At 39.3% G+C, this 15254-nt stretch overlaps 1 pseudogene; it reads left to right on the top strand.

The window, feature by feature from the left end:
• The first annotated feature begins 9616 nt into the window (after window positions 1–9616).
• Window positions 9617–12763, top strand: LOC106980579 (NXPE family member 1-like; annotated as a pseudogene).
• The last annotated feature ends 2491 nt before the right edge of the window (window positions 12764–15254 follow it).

Consider the following 15254-nt stretch of genomic DNA (forward strand, 5'->3'; position numbering starts at 1 on the left):
TTAATTTGCAAACAGTGAGGGATAAGTTTCCTTTCTCCTTTTTCCCAAAACACTTTCCCTTAACTCAAAGTCCTCCCCTGGAATAGTCAAGATATTTTGACATACTAAGGCATCAACACAGACCAAAAGATGGTTTCCCCATTCCTCAATATTCCCCCATTCTATTTCCAACAGTGAAGATCTTAATTTCAAGATACATCCACAAGACCTTCCAAAAATGTTTTAAAAACATGCAAAAATCCCATTCACAAAAGCAAATTACCTTTATCCGCAGTAAAAACATGCTTTTTTCGTCAAGATTTATTTTTTCGGTCCTCAACTAAGGCTGGTAGCTGGCAACATCTTCCTTAAAGATAGGAGTTTTCTTCACTGAAATATCTCATGTGGCTCCTTGGCTATCTAAGTTTGGTTCCAGCCGAAACCAATAAGAGTCAGAAAGCAAGGGCCCCATGGCTACATGGCTGAACATGCTGAGCCAGTCCTAAGAGTTTCTGTACCTCTCATCAGACTTTGGCTGATTTTGTGGAGCACAGCTTTCTTGCCACTGCTCCTGGTCTCGAAGCCTCAGTCATGGTGACTGGCACTTGGTAAGGAAGGGGTGCCGATGCAAAGGTGAACACCAAATAGCTGAGAGCCATTTTCAACCTGAAGGTGTATCGCCACAATGTAGGAAGGCATCAGTTCCACCACTACACATGAGCAGAACCCATCTGACCTCTCAGCAGGTCTGAAGCTTTCAGGTCCCGACGTACTTTGTGAACTCCATCCCCAATATTCTTTAGGGTCACTCTTTAGTCCACAATCTGTGTATCCTCCTGGCATTTGTGTGGCTACGACAAAGAGGACTGGCAGAGACAAAGTTATAGGAGTAGAACCGCCAGGGTTAGAGCTGAGACTTTGGTCAGAACATAGGATTCAGGGGTGCCTGGGTCGCTCAGTGAGTTAAGCGTCCAGATTCAACTCAGGTCATGATCCCGTGGTTCGTGGGTTCGAGTTCCAAGTCGGGCTCTGTGCTGACAGCTCAGAGCCTGGAGCCCACTTCGGATACTATGTCTCCCTCTCTCTCTGCCCCTCCCCTGCTCACACTCTGTCTCTCTCAAAAAACAAACAAACAAACATGGTATTCAAAGTCTCCCAAGTGGCCCCACACACCATTTGGATACCCTTTCCCGCTCAAGACTCCTTTTCCTCTACTTACTGCTCCCCAACCCCAACTCTCTCTGTCCTCCTCCATCTCTCCAGAGCACAGAAGACACCCCTCCACAGAGATGCACAGTCATGACCCCAGCACCATCCTTGGAATGGTTTTCTTCATCTCTAGTTCTTTAAGTAGGAGCACACGCATAATAGCATCAATCAGCATTTGTCAAATAAATGATGCTGCACCTCTATACTTCCAGAACGTGTTGTAAAACAGAACACAGAAAAGGGGCATGGCCCATTTTAAAAATCAAATTAATATAATCTTCTGTAAGCTGAGAGGAAGAGAAACAAGGTAAAAAAGAGTAAGCACCACAATCATCCAAGAAGAAGAAGAAGGGTGATGGGGTCAAAACTCTGTTTACAATTAGAATCACTGTTGACACTTCTTTACAGCTACTCCTTCCTGGGTTAGGGAGGAGTGATATGGAGCAGACATTACAATGTAGGAAATGGAGAAACAGTCTAAGCATGAGGAAGCCCAGGTTTTCAACAAAATTCACCTACAGCCACTAATCACCTTGTTTTTTTATTTCCCTCCTTTTCGATTATGCTAATGATACATATCGAGAACCTAAAAGATTCCAACAGAGAAGATACTGAAGCAACTGTAGGAAGAACAAGGCTCTGTTCTGAGTATCATTCATTAAATGCATACTTTTCTTTACTCAATAATGACCTTAAGATGGGGATATAACATTAAACTGCTGTGGTCCCTGTCCTCATAAAACGGACTGTCAAGAATGAATACCAGTAAATGTCAAGCTACTGCAATAGATACAAAGGAAGAGAAATCTAAAAGAAGACGAGAAGAATGAGTAGGATTCAGGGATGCAAAAGAGGAGGTACAAGGAGAGCAACCTAAAAGAAAAGCATTCCAGAAGGAACAGCATAGACAAAAGGCCTCATCTTTCATGTGCTTTAGTAGGCGGTCCCTCTCTTGTTTGCGGTCTTGTTTCAAATAAGATGATTCTTAAAATATCACTGGTACTTATGTATGCACGTACATACACACATACGTATGTATGTAAAAATGTGTGAATCATTTTTACAATGGACAGGATTCGCAAAGACTGGAAGAAAAAAAAAGGTTTTGTTACTCTACTTATTCAATGTAACCTCTCTCAGTATTCAATCTACCCTGGGCCAGACAAAGAACACAGCATTAAATTGACTGGTGATGTACTGTGGTCTTTTTTAATTAAGAAAAACAATATTCCCTCAGTTCATCCATAACTTGGTAGCCTGGGAGACCAAAATAAATGAGCTGGATAGAGTTAAACCTACTTTGCCTTAACTCAAGTCCCCAACTAAATTTTAAATTACTCTTGAGTAGAGAACTTGCCTTGAATGCCATGTACTATATACCTAGCACAAGACAGATTCTAAAATGTTTGTTAAACAAATGGATATATTATTCAATATATTTTAAAGAAATATCATGGTTTTTGAGATGCCTAAGAGTTTTTGTAAATGTCAGTTTCCTCCCCTTGTGACCCAGCTGTGTGAGGGTAACTGTGGAATGGAAAAGTCTCTTTCAAAACTATATGGACAGAATAGAGTTCAAGAGCTCCCTGAGCTGCCCCACAGGACAGCTCTGGTGGATGTGACAGAATCCAGGCATTTCATGCTGCTCGGTTTCCGCACCAACCCCTAGGGTTTTATTCATATAAACTAGCAACACCTGCACCACCACACACACACACACACACACACACACACACACACACACGAGGGACTGCACAACGGTTAGATCACAGGCTTGCAAGCCAGACTGCCCATCTTTGAATCACCACGCTGGAAGTTGTTAATTTTATGGACCTAGGCAAATTACTTACCATCTCCCTGCTTCATTTCCTAATGTATAAAATAAGTATAAGATAGGACCTACCTCACAGACTTGACTGCTCCCCCATACTCACTGAGTAATTAAGTAGGCAGCTGGCTGTCTTCATCTTCTCCCCACAATCCTTCCAGTGCCCTGAAAGAACTGAGATCTCACATCTAAACCAACTCAAACCTTGAGCTTTCTGGTGACTGTGTCCCCCAGTAACAGTGACCCTTACACCTCATATATTTTGACAACCCACTTTGATGGCCACACCTTGAACCCTGTCATCTCCAAATGACACCTCACACTTCCTTACACGTTCAAACCAGACTCTTACTCTTTCGTATTTAGCTTCTCACTCTTATTATGCCTCCCAGAAACCTTGAATTCACTAATTCACTAAACAAAAATATACTGAATGCCTTTTATGTCCCCAGCACAGTTTTCCTGGATTCTTCCAACCCCTTTCAAATTATAAGACCCCTGCTAGCCCCAATTTCCTTTTCTTCCCAACATAGGTTCTGTGGTTAATTACTTGAACTATTTTCTCCCCTACACCCTCATATTCATGAAACATGTTTGTTTTTTTCTGTTTGGAGTCTGTTTCCTCAAAGGAAAGCATATATTAATTCTTAATTTGTTAATTCTTAAGTCTCAGTTGCATCTTCCCAAAGGTTAAAGGAGTAAAATCAAAATTATGTCAGTAGATATCACACATTCCTGGAGGTTACAAGTTAATTTGTATTCTCACCTTATACCACATATCAAATAAATCTCAAGTTATTTATAGGTTCCACCTTTTTCAAACATCTAATTATTACAACAAACTCATGGGATATAGTCTCTATGAGCTCTTCTTTTAAAACTGTACAAGATCAACTTCAGCTAAACAAAAGATAAATGATAAGAACTCTTACAGACAAAATGATGACAATTACCAAATCCACATGACTATACAACTAGCCAAACACAAAATAAAACTACGGAGATTACAGGTGGAAAACAGAATATAAATATTTTAGACTGAGACATCAAAGAAATATTGTAAATGACATTATATACATATGTATTAAAATACTTATACTCATATGCACTTATATTAAATATTTTATATATACTTATACATATTTTAAAAATATTTTTAATAAAAAGGTTATATATAAATATATACTACTGTATAAGCCATATTAGATATAGTATATATGTTATATATAATAAATATAGTACATACTATATACTGTGATATCTAGTATATATTATACTATACTTCATCCCATAAAGTATATATACAATATATTAGACTATATACTATAGTCTATATATACACTACATACTATATATATATAACACACACATATACATATATGTAGTATATAATATATACTATGTAGTGTTATATATATATATTATAGTATATATATATATAAAACTTATTTTTTCTAAAACATACATTTCTAAATAAGAGTAAACACAAAGGCAAATAATTTAATAAACAAATATATAGTAGTGGAGAGGAAGAAAATAGGGTAAAAGAGTATAAACAAATCATTTGGGGAGCACCTGAATGAATCTGTCAGTTAAGTGTCTGCCTCTTGGTTTTGGCTCAGGTCATTATCTCACAGTTTCTGAGTTCAAGCCCCACATCAGGCTCTGCACTGGCTGTGCAGAGCCTATTTGGGATTCTTATCATTCCCTCTCTCTGCCCCTCCTCTATCCGCACTCTCTCTCTCTCTCTCTCAAAAATAAACATGAATAAACTTTAAAAAGTTTATTTAAAAAGTTTATTAGAAAAGAAAGAAAGAAAGAAAGAAAGAAAGAAAGAAAGAAAGAAAGAAAGAAAGAAAGAAAGAAAAACTTACACTTACATACTCAATCTACCACAAAGGAGGCAAGAATACACAATAGGAAGATAGCCTCTTCAGTAACTAGTGTGGGAAACTGGACCACTTTCTTATACCATACACAAAACAAACGCAAAATGGACTACAGACCTTAATGTGAAACATGAAGCCATAAAATCCTAGAAGATAACATAGGCAATAACCTCTTTAATATCAGCCTTAGCAACATTTTTCTAAGACATGTCTCCTGGGGCTAAGGAAACAAAGGCAAAAATAAACTAGTGGGACTACACCAAAATAAAAAGCTTTGCATAGCAAAGAAGACTATCAACAAAACAAAAAGGCAACCTACTGAATGGGAGAACACATTTACAAATGACAAACCTGAAAAGAGATTAATACTCAAAATATAAAAGGGCTTATACAACTCAATACCCTCCCCCCCAATTTAAAAAATGAGCAGACATCTGGGGCATGTAGGTGGATCGGTCAGTTAAGTATCTGACTCTTGATCTTGGCCCAGGTCATGATCCCACGGTTCATGAGATCAAGTCCTGCTGTCAGCACAGAGCCTGCTTGGGATTCTTTCCCTCCCAGTCTCTGCCCCTCTCCCAGTCACACTCACACACTCTCTCAAAATAAATAAACAAACTTAAAAAAAAAATGAGAATACATAAAGAGCCATTTCTCCAAAGAAGACATACAGATGGCCAATAGAAATATAAATAGATGCTCACATTTTCTAAGAATCAGGAAAATGCAAGCTAAAACCACTATAAGATACCACTTTACATATGTCAGAATGGCGTGTGATAAAGACATAGAGAAAAAAAGAACCCTCCTGCACTACTGGCGGAATGCAAACTGGTGCAACCACATTGGAAAACAGTATGGAAAAATTTAAAAATAGAATTACCATATGATCCGGTAATTCTACTACTGGGTATTTACCCAAAGAATTAAAAAAAATTAATTCAAAAATGTATATGCACCTCTATGTTTATTGCAGCATTATTTACAATAGCCAAGATACGAAAGCAACCCAAGCGTCTGTTGATAGGTGAATGGATAAAGATGTGGGGTGTGTGTGTGTGTATTTTTGTGTGTGATGTGATGTGTGTATATACATACACACATATATATACCCACATGTGCAATGGTATATTAGTCATAAAAAAGAATGAACTCTTGCCATTTATAACAACATGGATGGATCTAGATGATATAATGATAAGGAAATGAGTCCATCAGAAAAAAACAAGTACCATGTGATCTCCTCTTATGTAGAATTTAAGAAACAAAACAAATGAGAGGCGCCTGGGTGGCTCAGTCCGTTAAGCATCCAACCCTTGATTTCAGCTCAGGTCATGATCTCATGTTGTGAAATTGAGTCACATATCAGGCTCCGTGCCAACAGCACAGAGCCTTCTTGGGATTCTCTCTCTCCTCTCTCTCTGTCCCTCTCCCTACTTGTGTTCTCTCTCTCTCTCAAAATAAATAAATAAACATAAAAAAAAAAAAGAAAAACAAATGAACAAAGGGAAAAAAAAGATACAAACCAAAAAACAGACTCCTAACTATCTAGGACAAACTGATAGTTATCAAAGGGGAGGTGGGGGCGGGGGTGGTGGGAAGCATGAAATAGATGAAGGACATTAAAAGGACAATTATCATGATGAGCACTGAGTAATGTATAGAATTAATGAATCACTATATTGTACATATAAAACTAATATAACACTGTATTTTAACTATACTGGAATTAAAAACTTTTACAAAGAGGATAAAACAAACCCAAAAATGCACACACACACGCACACACACACACACATTTTTAATAATCAAAGAAGTGAAAGACTTGTACTCTAAAAACTATAAAACACTGATGAACAAAATTGAAGAAGACACAAAGAAATGGAAAGACATTCCATGCTCGTGGATAGGAAGAACAAATATTGTAAAAATGTCAACACTACCCAAAGCAATCCACACATGTAATGCAATCCCTATCAAAGTACCAACAGCATTTTCACAGAGCTAGAACAAATAATTCTAAAATTTGTATGGAACCACAAAAGACCCCACATAGCCAAAGCAATCTTGAAAAAGAAAAGCAAAGCTCAAAGCATCACAGTTCTGGACTTCAAGTTATATTACAAAGTTATAGTCATCAAGACAGTATGGTACTGGCACAAAAACAAACACACAGATCAGTGGAACAGAATAGAAAACCCAGAAATGGACCCAACTAATCTTTGACAAAGCAGCAAAGAAGCTCCAATGAGAATAAGACCATCTCTTCAACAAATAGTGTTGGGAAAACTGGACAGCCACACGCAAAAGAATTAAACTGGACCACTTTAATACACTATACACAAAGATAAATTCAAAATGGATTAAAGACCTAAATGCGAGACAGGAAACCATTAAAAGCCTAGAAGAGAACACAGGCAGTAACCTCTTTGACATCAGCCATAACAACTTCTTACTAGAAATGTATCCTAAGGAAAAGGAAACAAAAGCAAAAATAAACTATTGGTATACATCAAAATAAAAGGCTTTTGCACAGTAAAGGAAATAATCAACAAAACTAAAAGGCAACCTAGGGAATGGAGAAGATATGTGCAAAGTACATATTGAATAAAGGGTTAGGATCCAAAATGTGTAAAGAACTTATAAAACTCATCACCCAAAAAACAATCCAGTTAAGAAATGGACAGAAGACATGAATAGACCTTTTTCCAAAAAAGACTAGCAGGACATGAAAAGATGCCCATCATCACTCATCATCAGAGAAATACAAGTCAAAATGACAATGAGGTATCACCTCACACCTGTCAGAATGGCTAAAATCAACAACACAAGAAAAATAGGTGTCACTGAGGATGTGGAGAAGGGGGAACCCTCGCGCACTGCTGCTGGGAATGCAAACTGGTATGGCCACTTTGAAAAACCGTACGGAGTTTCCCCAAAAAGTTAAAAATAGGACTTAGTATGATCCATCAATTGCACTACTAGGTATTTACCCAAAAGATACAAAAATACTGATTCGAAGGGATATATGCACCTCGATGTTTATTAGCATTATCAGCAATAGCCAAATTATGGAAAGAGCCCAATGTCCATCAACTGATGAATGGATAAAGAAGATGTATACTTCAAACACACACACACACACACACACACACACACACACACACACACACACACACACAAAATGGAATATCACTCAGCCTTAAAAAAATGAAACCTTGCCATTGTAATGTCATAGATGGAGTTGGAGAGTATTATGCTAAATGAAACAAGTCAGTCAGAGGAAAACAAATACCATATGATGTCATTCACATGTGAAATTTAAGAAACAAAAAAAAAAACATGGGGGTGGGGGGGGGAGGGGAGGCAAACCAGAAAACAGACTCTTAACTATAGAGAACAAACTGAGCGTTACTGGAGGGGAGGTGGGGGGTAGGAATGGGTTAAACGGGTAATGGGCATTAAGGAGGGGACTCTTGATGAGCCCTGGGTGTTGTATGAAAGTGATAAATCATTAAATCCTACACCTGAAACTAACATTACACTGTATATTAACTGGAACTTAAATAAAAACTTGAAAAAGGAAAAAGAAAAAAAAAAAAGAGGTTGCATTCACACTGCATTCCCTTTCGTAACTTTTGAATTTTGAGTTATGTTTATATGGTAACTATTCCAAACTTGGTAAATTTTTACAAAAAGGTAACTTCATAGTTCATTGTTTAAAATGTTTAATTTTTACTATGATTTTTCCTTTTATTCTATTAGGATTTACATATAGGAAAACACTTCTTAAATACTTCTTTCAATTTAGTTATAATCATTTCTTAAAACAAAATTTCTTAGGCATATATTTTTAATAATTTTTTTCAATGTTTATTTTAGTTTTGAGAGAGAGAGACAGACAGACAGAACCTGAAACAGGCTCCAGGCTCTGAGCTGTCAGCACAGAGCCTGATGCAGGGTTCAAACCCATGAACCGTGAGATCATGACCTAAGCCGAAGCCGGACACTTAACCTACTGAGCCACTCAGGCGCCCCTTTTAGGCATACATTTTTAATTTCAATATTTCTAAATGAGTTTTAGCATCCTATAAAATAGTGGTTTTTTTGTTGTTTTTTTTTTTTTATTTATTTTTGGGACAGTGAGAGACAGAGCATGAACGGGGGAGGGGCAGAGAGAGAGGGAGACACAGAATCGGAAACAGGCTCCAGGCTCTGAGCCATCAGCCCAGAGCCTGACGTGGGGCTCGAACTCACGGACCGCGAGATCGTGACCTGGCTGAAGTCGGACGCTTAACCAACTGCGCCACCCAGGCGCCCCTAGAATAGTGGTTTAAATAAAAATGGAACAATCAATTCATATGTTTTATCTAAAGTTTTAGTACTTTTCAAAAAATGTTTATTAATTTATTTTTGAGAGAGAGACAGAGAGAGAGAGAGCATGAGCAGGGGAAGAGCAGACAGAGAGAGAAAGAGGATCCTAAGCAGGCTCCGTGTTCAGTGTGGAGCCCGAAATGGGGCTTAATCCCACGACAGTGAGATCATGACCTGCGCCGAAATCGAGGGTCGGACAGTTAACCACCTGAGCCACCCAGGCACCACTAAAGTTTTAGCACTTCAATTATGGCAATTGCTGGATTGGACATTTGGTGGTTAACGTATGAATAATGGTACAAGTCCATCATTCAGGTTAGTAGAGACAGGCTCAGCCATGTACATACGTTCCGTTACATTCCTTGCCAGTTTTGGTGTGGATAAAAGATGCTTACCTTTCTGCGTCACAGGATTACCTTCACAGTGCTCTTACACCGTGAAGTGCCATTGGACCCGGCCAGTTTCATCAGCAGAGACTGAGCTGAGAATAAAGGGAATCGTGGAGAAACACCACCGGCTGATCCCACCCAGACTCTGCACCCATGTGGTACCATCACCAGTGCCACACACAGCAGACCTACCGTCCTCCATCCCAAGACATCTACTGCAGGTGGAATCAGTGAACCATCCTGCTAGAGGTGAGAGACTATTAGGGACGCAGGGAGGAATATGGCAGGATCTCCCTGAGGGCCAGGATGTCCTCCTCAGCCCTGAAGACAGGTGCTTCAGAAAAGGTGAGACAACCAAACCTACCTGGTCAGCTTCACTTTATTCTTGGGAGGGCTGGGCCTCTGTCTCTCCTGCTCATCCACCGCAACAAAGGAGTGTCAGTTCTCTGGAGGGCAAGGAACCATGGCTATGACAGAGTGATCTTCACAGGCCAGTTGGTCCAAGGCACCTCCAGGGTCTTCTCTGAGTGTAGCCTGACCCTAACTGCAACTGTTGAATGGTGTCAGTACCTGGATGCTGGAACCCAAGAAGCAAGAGGCCTCATCACCTGCCCTTTGAAGGCCTGACCCATGTGACCACTAGTGACTTAGCCAAGAAGAACCTTTTATGTAAGGTTAGCAGGCCGTCAGACATAATGTGCAATTCGAAGGTACTTTATTTTTCTATATCAATTACCCCAATCACTTTAATTAACAGTGAGCCCTGCACTCTCAAATACCTATTGGTTATCAGCTTTGTTTACTAAAGTCCACAGTTCTAGATCTATCAAAATGTTCCAGGCAGAGAAAATGTGCAAAACTCAAAGTGAGTATCAGCCATACCAAACCTCATCAATTTCCACTATAGTCTCCCTTGCCCCAGATGCAAATGCTTTGAATTATTTTTTTTTATTTTTTTAATGTTGGTTTATTTTTGAGAGAGAGGGGATGAGTACAAGCTGGGAAGGGATAGAGAGAGGGAGACAGAGGATCTGAAGCAGACTCCACATTGTCAGCACAGAGCCTGACACAGGGCTAGAATTCGCAAACTGTGAGATCACGACTTGAGCCGAAGTCGTACGCTTAATCCACTGAGCCACCCAGGCGCCCCCGCTTTGAATTTTTTAAATGTTTTAAACACTATTTACCAGCATACTTCTTAAATATTGTGCTTATGTAGCTTGGTCAGCTACACAAAGCTCAATGTTCTGAACAAATGAGGGACTTTTCTCAGGTAAGGAAGCCTAGAAGAAATGCAGGGCTGACACAGGACCCGATACGCCCTCCAGGACCCATCTGAGACCCTTCTGTTCTGCCTCCTCAGCATGTGGCTCTCTCAAGCTTGTCACCTCAGTATCTCAAGATGGACTTGCCACATCTACCATCTCAACTGTGTCCCAGGAGAAAAGAGGAAGGATAAACGCAAAGGCACATTCCAGCTGCATCTGCTACCCAGGGACTTTTGATCTTCCATCACTGGCCAAAATCATGTAAAATAACCACCCTTACTGACAAGAAAGGCAGGGAAATAGAAGCTTTTGCTAAGCACGCTGCCACTCTGTGTTCTGTAAATAAGGAGAGAGGAGGAAGGACCCTGAGTCGGTCACTAGTGGTATTACCACACTGCTATCCCTTGGTTTTTCCTTTTTCCATTGACTATCAATTTCCAGGGTTCATTGTAAAAGCTCCAGTTCTCTTACATCACACTTGTACCCCATTTGCTTTCACGACATTCTTCCAACTTAACAACAGTTGATCCTTGAACAACAAAGGTTTCAACAGCACAGGTCCACATATATGTGGATTTTTTCCCCATAAATATATGGAAAACTATTTGGAGGTATGCAACAATTTGGAAAAAAAAAAAAAAAACTCACAGATAAGCCACATAGCCTAGGGATATAGAAAAAAAATTAAGAAAAAGGTAGGTCGTGAATTCATAAAATATATGTAATATATGTAGCTACTAGTGTATTTTATCATTTGCCACCATAAAATATATACAAATCTGTCATTAAAAGTTAAGATGTGGGGCGCCTGGATGGCTCAGTCGGTTGAGCGTCCGACTTCGGCTCGGGTCATGATCTCGCGGTCTGTCAGTTCGAGCCCCGCATCGGGCTCTGTGCTGACAGCTCAGAGCCTGGAGCCTGCTTCCGAGTCTGTGTCTCCCTCTCTGTGCCCTTCCCCCACTCATGCTCTGTCTCTCTCTCTCTATCAAAAATAAACTTAAAAAAAAAAGTTGAAATGTATCAAAACTTACACACATAAACACTTACAGATCATCCATGGCATCATTCATAGTCAAAAAGAACTGTAAACCAACACGCAGCATTAAATCCTAACTGTATACAATTTACCGTAGTAGATACTGCCCTGTTGGAATAATTTTGTAGCCACCTCCTGTTGCTATTGTGGTAGTAGGCTCCAGTGTTGTATCCATTTAAAATGCCCTATGATGGTAATCATCTCTGTGTGAGCAGTTTGTCTCTCCAAAAAGTGATCTCTTAAGGTTCTCCAAAAAGTGTTAAGGTTCTCACATGTTTTTTTATTGTGTTTGGTGCAACACCATAAACCCTGAACAACACCGCGGGACTCATACAGAGTGCCACGAGCGAGGCTGGAACTGCTCCCAAGAAGCAGAGAATAGTCGTGACGTTAGAAGGAAAAGTTGAATTGTTTGATATGTTACCACAGACTGAGGTCTGCAGCTCGGTGGCCCGCCATTTCAGGATAAATGAATCCAGCATAAAGACCACTGCAAAAAATAAAATAAAAGGAAATCTGTGATGCTGTCATCTGTAGCTCTGCCAGCAGGAACAAAAACTTTGCACATTTTGTGAAATACCTTTTTATCCCATACTGAAAATACAGCTTTTATGTGGGTGCAGGATTGCTGTAAGAAAGGCATACCTAACGACTCTAAGGATTCAAGAAAAAATGAAGTCATTATAAAGCGAAAGGAAGGTGAAGGATCTGAAGCTGGAGAATTTAATGCCAGCAAAGGACAGTTTAATAATTTAAGAGAGAAGTTTGGCTTTAAAAAAACAGCAAGCTAACAAGGGAAGCTGCTTTGCCTGACCAAAAGACAGCAGATGGGTGTCCAGACACTGTTTGCCTGAACAGGTTCTTAATATAGATGGGGGCAGCGGGGGTGAAATGCCATACAGGACATGTCTCAGTAAGTGAGCACGGGGATTTAAGACAAGAAGCGATACATTAACTCTACTATTTTATGCAAACGCAGTTAGGTTTGCGATCAGGATTGCCTTGATCGATAAAGCTGCTAACCTCTACACCTTGAAGGGAAAAGATAAACACGAGTTGTCAGTCTTTTGGTTGCACAACAGAAGACCCAGACAATAAGAACTCTTCTGGGTTGTTTCTACTGATGCTTTGTCCCTGGAGTCAGGAAGCACCTTGCCAATGAGAGACTGCCTTCTAAAATTCTTTTGATATTGGGCAGTGTTCGTGGGCATGCAAAACTCTATGTGAGTTCAACACCAAAATTATCAAAGTGGTCTACCTGCTCCCAAATACAGTATCTCTAATTCAGCCTCTAGATCGGGGAATGATAAGGACCTTTAAAACTCAAAAAGCTACTCCACGAAAGACTGTCGACACTATGGAAAAAACCCTGACAGAGAGAACATCGAGAAAGTCTGGAAGGGTTATACCCTTGAAAATGCCATTGTTGTTTATAGGGAAAAAAAAAACCTTGGAAGCCATCAAACCCAAAATAATACATTCCTACTGGAGAAAACTATGTCCAGATTTTGTGCATGTCTTTACAGGATTTAAGACAGGGCCACTCAAGGAAATCATAAAAGAGACTGTGGATATGGGGGGGAAAACAAGTGTGTGTGTGTGTGTGTGTGTGTGTGTGTGTGTGTGTGTGTGTGTGTGCGTGAAGGGTTTCAAAATAATGGACCTTGGAGAAACTCAAGAGTTGATAGACACCACACCGGAGGAATGAAGAGAAAAAGAGTTGATGAAGATGAGTCTTTCTGACCCAGTGCCAGACGGTGAGGAAGAAGACGCAGAGGCAGTGCCAGAAAACAAGTGGATATTGGACATTCTGGCAGAAGGGTTCTGATCATTCAAGATTGCTTTTGACTTCTTTTGTGATGCCAGTCCTTCCATGATATGGGCATTGAAACTAAAGCAAGTGGTGGAAGAAGGATGGGTATGGAGAGACACATTTTTAGAGAGACTAAAAAGCAAAAGGTCAGACAGAAATTATGATGTATTTCTATAAAGTATTTCCAGATTTTATTCCACCTCCGCCACCTGTTCTGCCTCTGCTCTCCAAAACAGCAAGACCAACCCTGTCTCTTCCTCCTCAGCCTATTACATTTGAAAACGATGATGATGACCTTTATGATGATCTCCCTCCTCTTACCAATAATCATGTTAACAAAGTAAATAAATTCATAAACTTATCTGTTGTATATATGAGTGCCTTTGTGTGAAAATCTAATAACCATACAGCAAGAACTGTAGATGTTTTGTGTTGTCATTATCATCATCACCAAAGTATTCGTTAGAACATCACATGCCAGACTTGCATGGAAGTCGATAGCTTATCCTTAATAGGCATCAAGTGGGTGGTATTTAACATAAAATTTCTAATATGTTAGTTTTCTTGCTGCTTCATAACTTTGCTTCCAAAGAATTATATCACAGTACAGTATGCCTCCCTCTCATAATGGGAGAAATTGCATTTCAGCCTATCATCACAGGCAAGTGAGTTTTTATAATGTAACAATGTTTCCAGTATTATCACGGTGACTATGCCATAAAATTTTTATAACAATTTATTCATTAGTGTGTAGGCGAGGCTACGGTGAAGCAATTGTATCAAACGACACTAGGCTACCACAAAGCAATCATATTGCTGGTTCTTCATTATCAGTGCATGAATCATTAACATGAAATCATTACAATAATTACACAAAATTCATCATTTTCACGTTATTTTTTCATTTCTGATGTCTAGTATTAGCAACAAATTTCACAGCTACAGTGTTGTGTATCATAGAAGACAATACTGATGTTGGTACTGACAAACAGTTCATCTTGTGAGCAAACAACATTAACTTATAGTAGCTCTACAGTACAAGACTCTAAACATACTTTCTCCTTATAATTTCCTTAAAAATATTTTTCTCTACCTTCATCATAAGAATACAATATATAATACATATAACATACAAAGAATGTGTTAATTGACCTTTTATGCTAATCAGTAAGGCTTCTGGTCCATAGATTATTGGTAGTTGAGTTTGGAGGAGTCCAAAGTTTTGTGCACATTTTTGACTGTGCATGTGGTTGGTACACCAACCCCTGTGTTCAAGGATCAACTGTATATACAAGGGTTTTTTAAATGAGTACTGTATACATTGCTAATTAAATGTGCTATCTGTTGTGGTTTATATATACAATGGAATACTACTTGCCAATGAGAAAGAATGAAATCTGGCCATTTGTAGCAACGTGGATGGAAGAGTGTTGCGCTAAGCGAAATCAGTCAGGCAGAGAAAGACAGAC

Source organism: Acinonyx jubatus, chromosome D1 (genome assembly GCF_027475565.1).
Source record: "Acinonyx jubatus isolate Ajub_Pintada_27869175 chromosome D1, VMU_Ajub_asm_v1.0, whole genome shotgun sequence".
Taxonomy (NCBI): Eukaryota; Metazoa; Chordata; class Mammalia; order Carnivora; family Felidae; genus Acinonyx; species Acinonyx jubatus.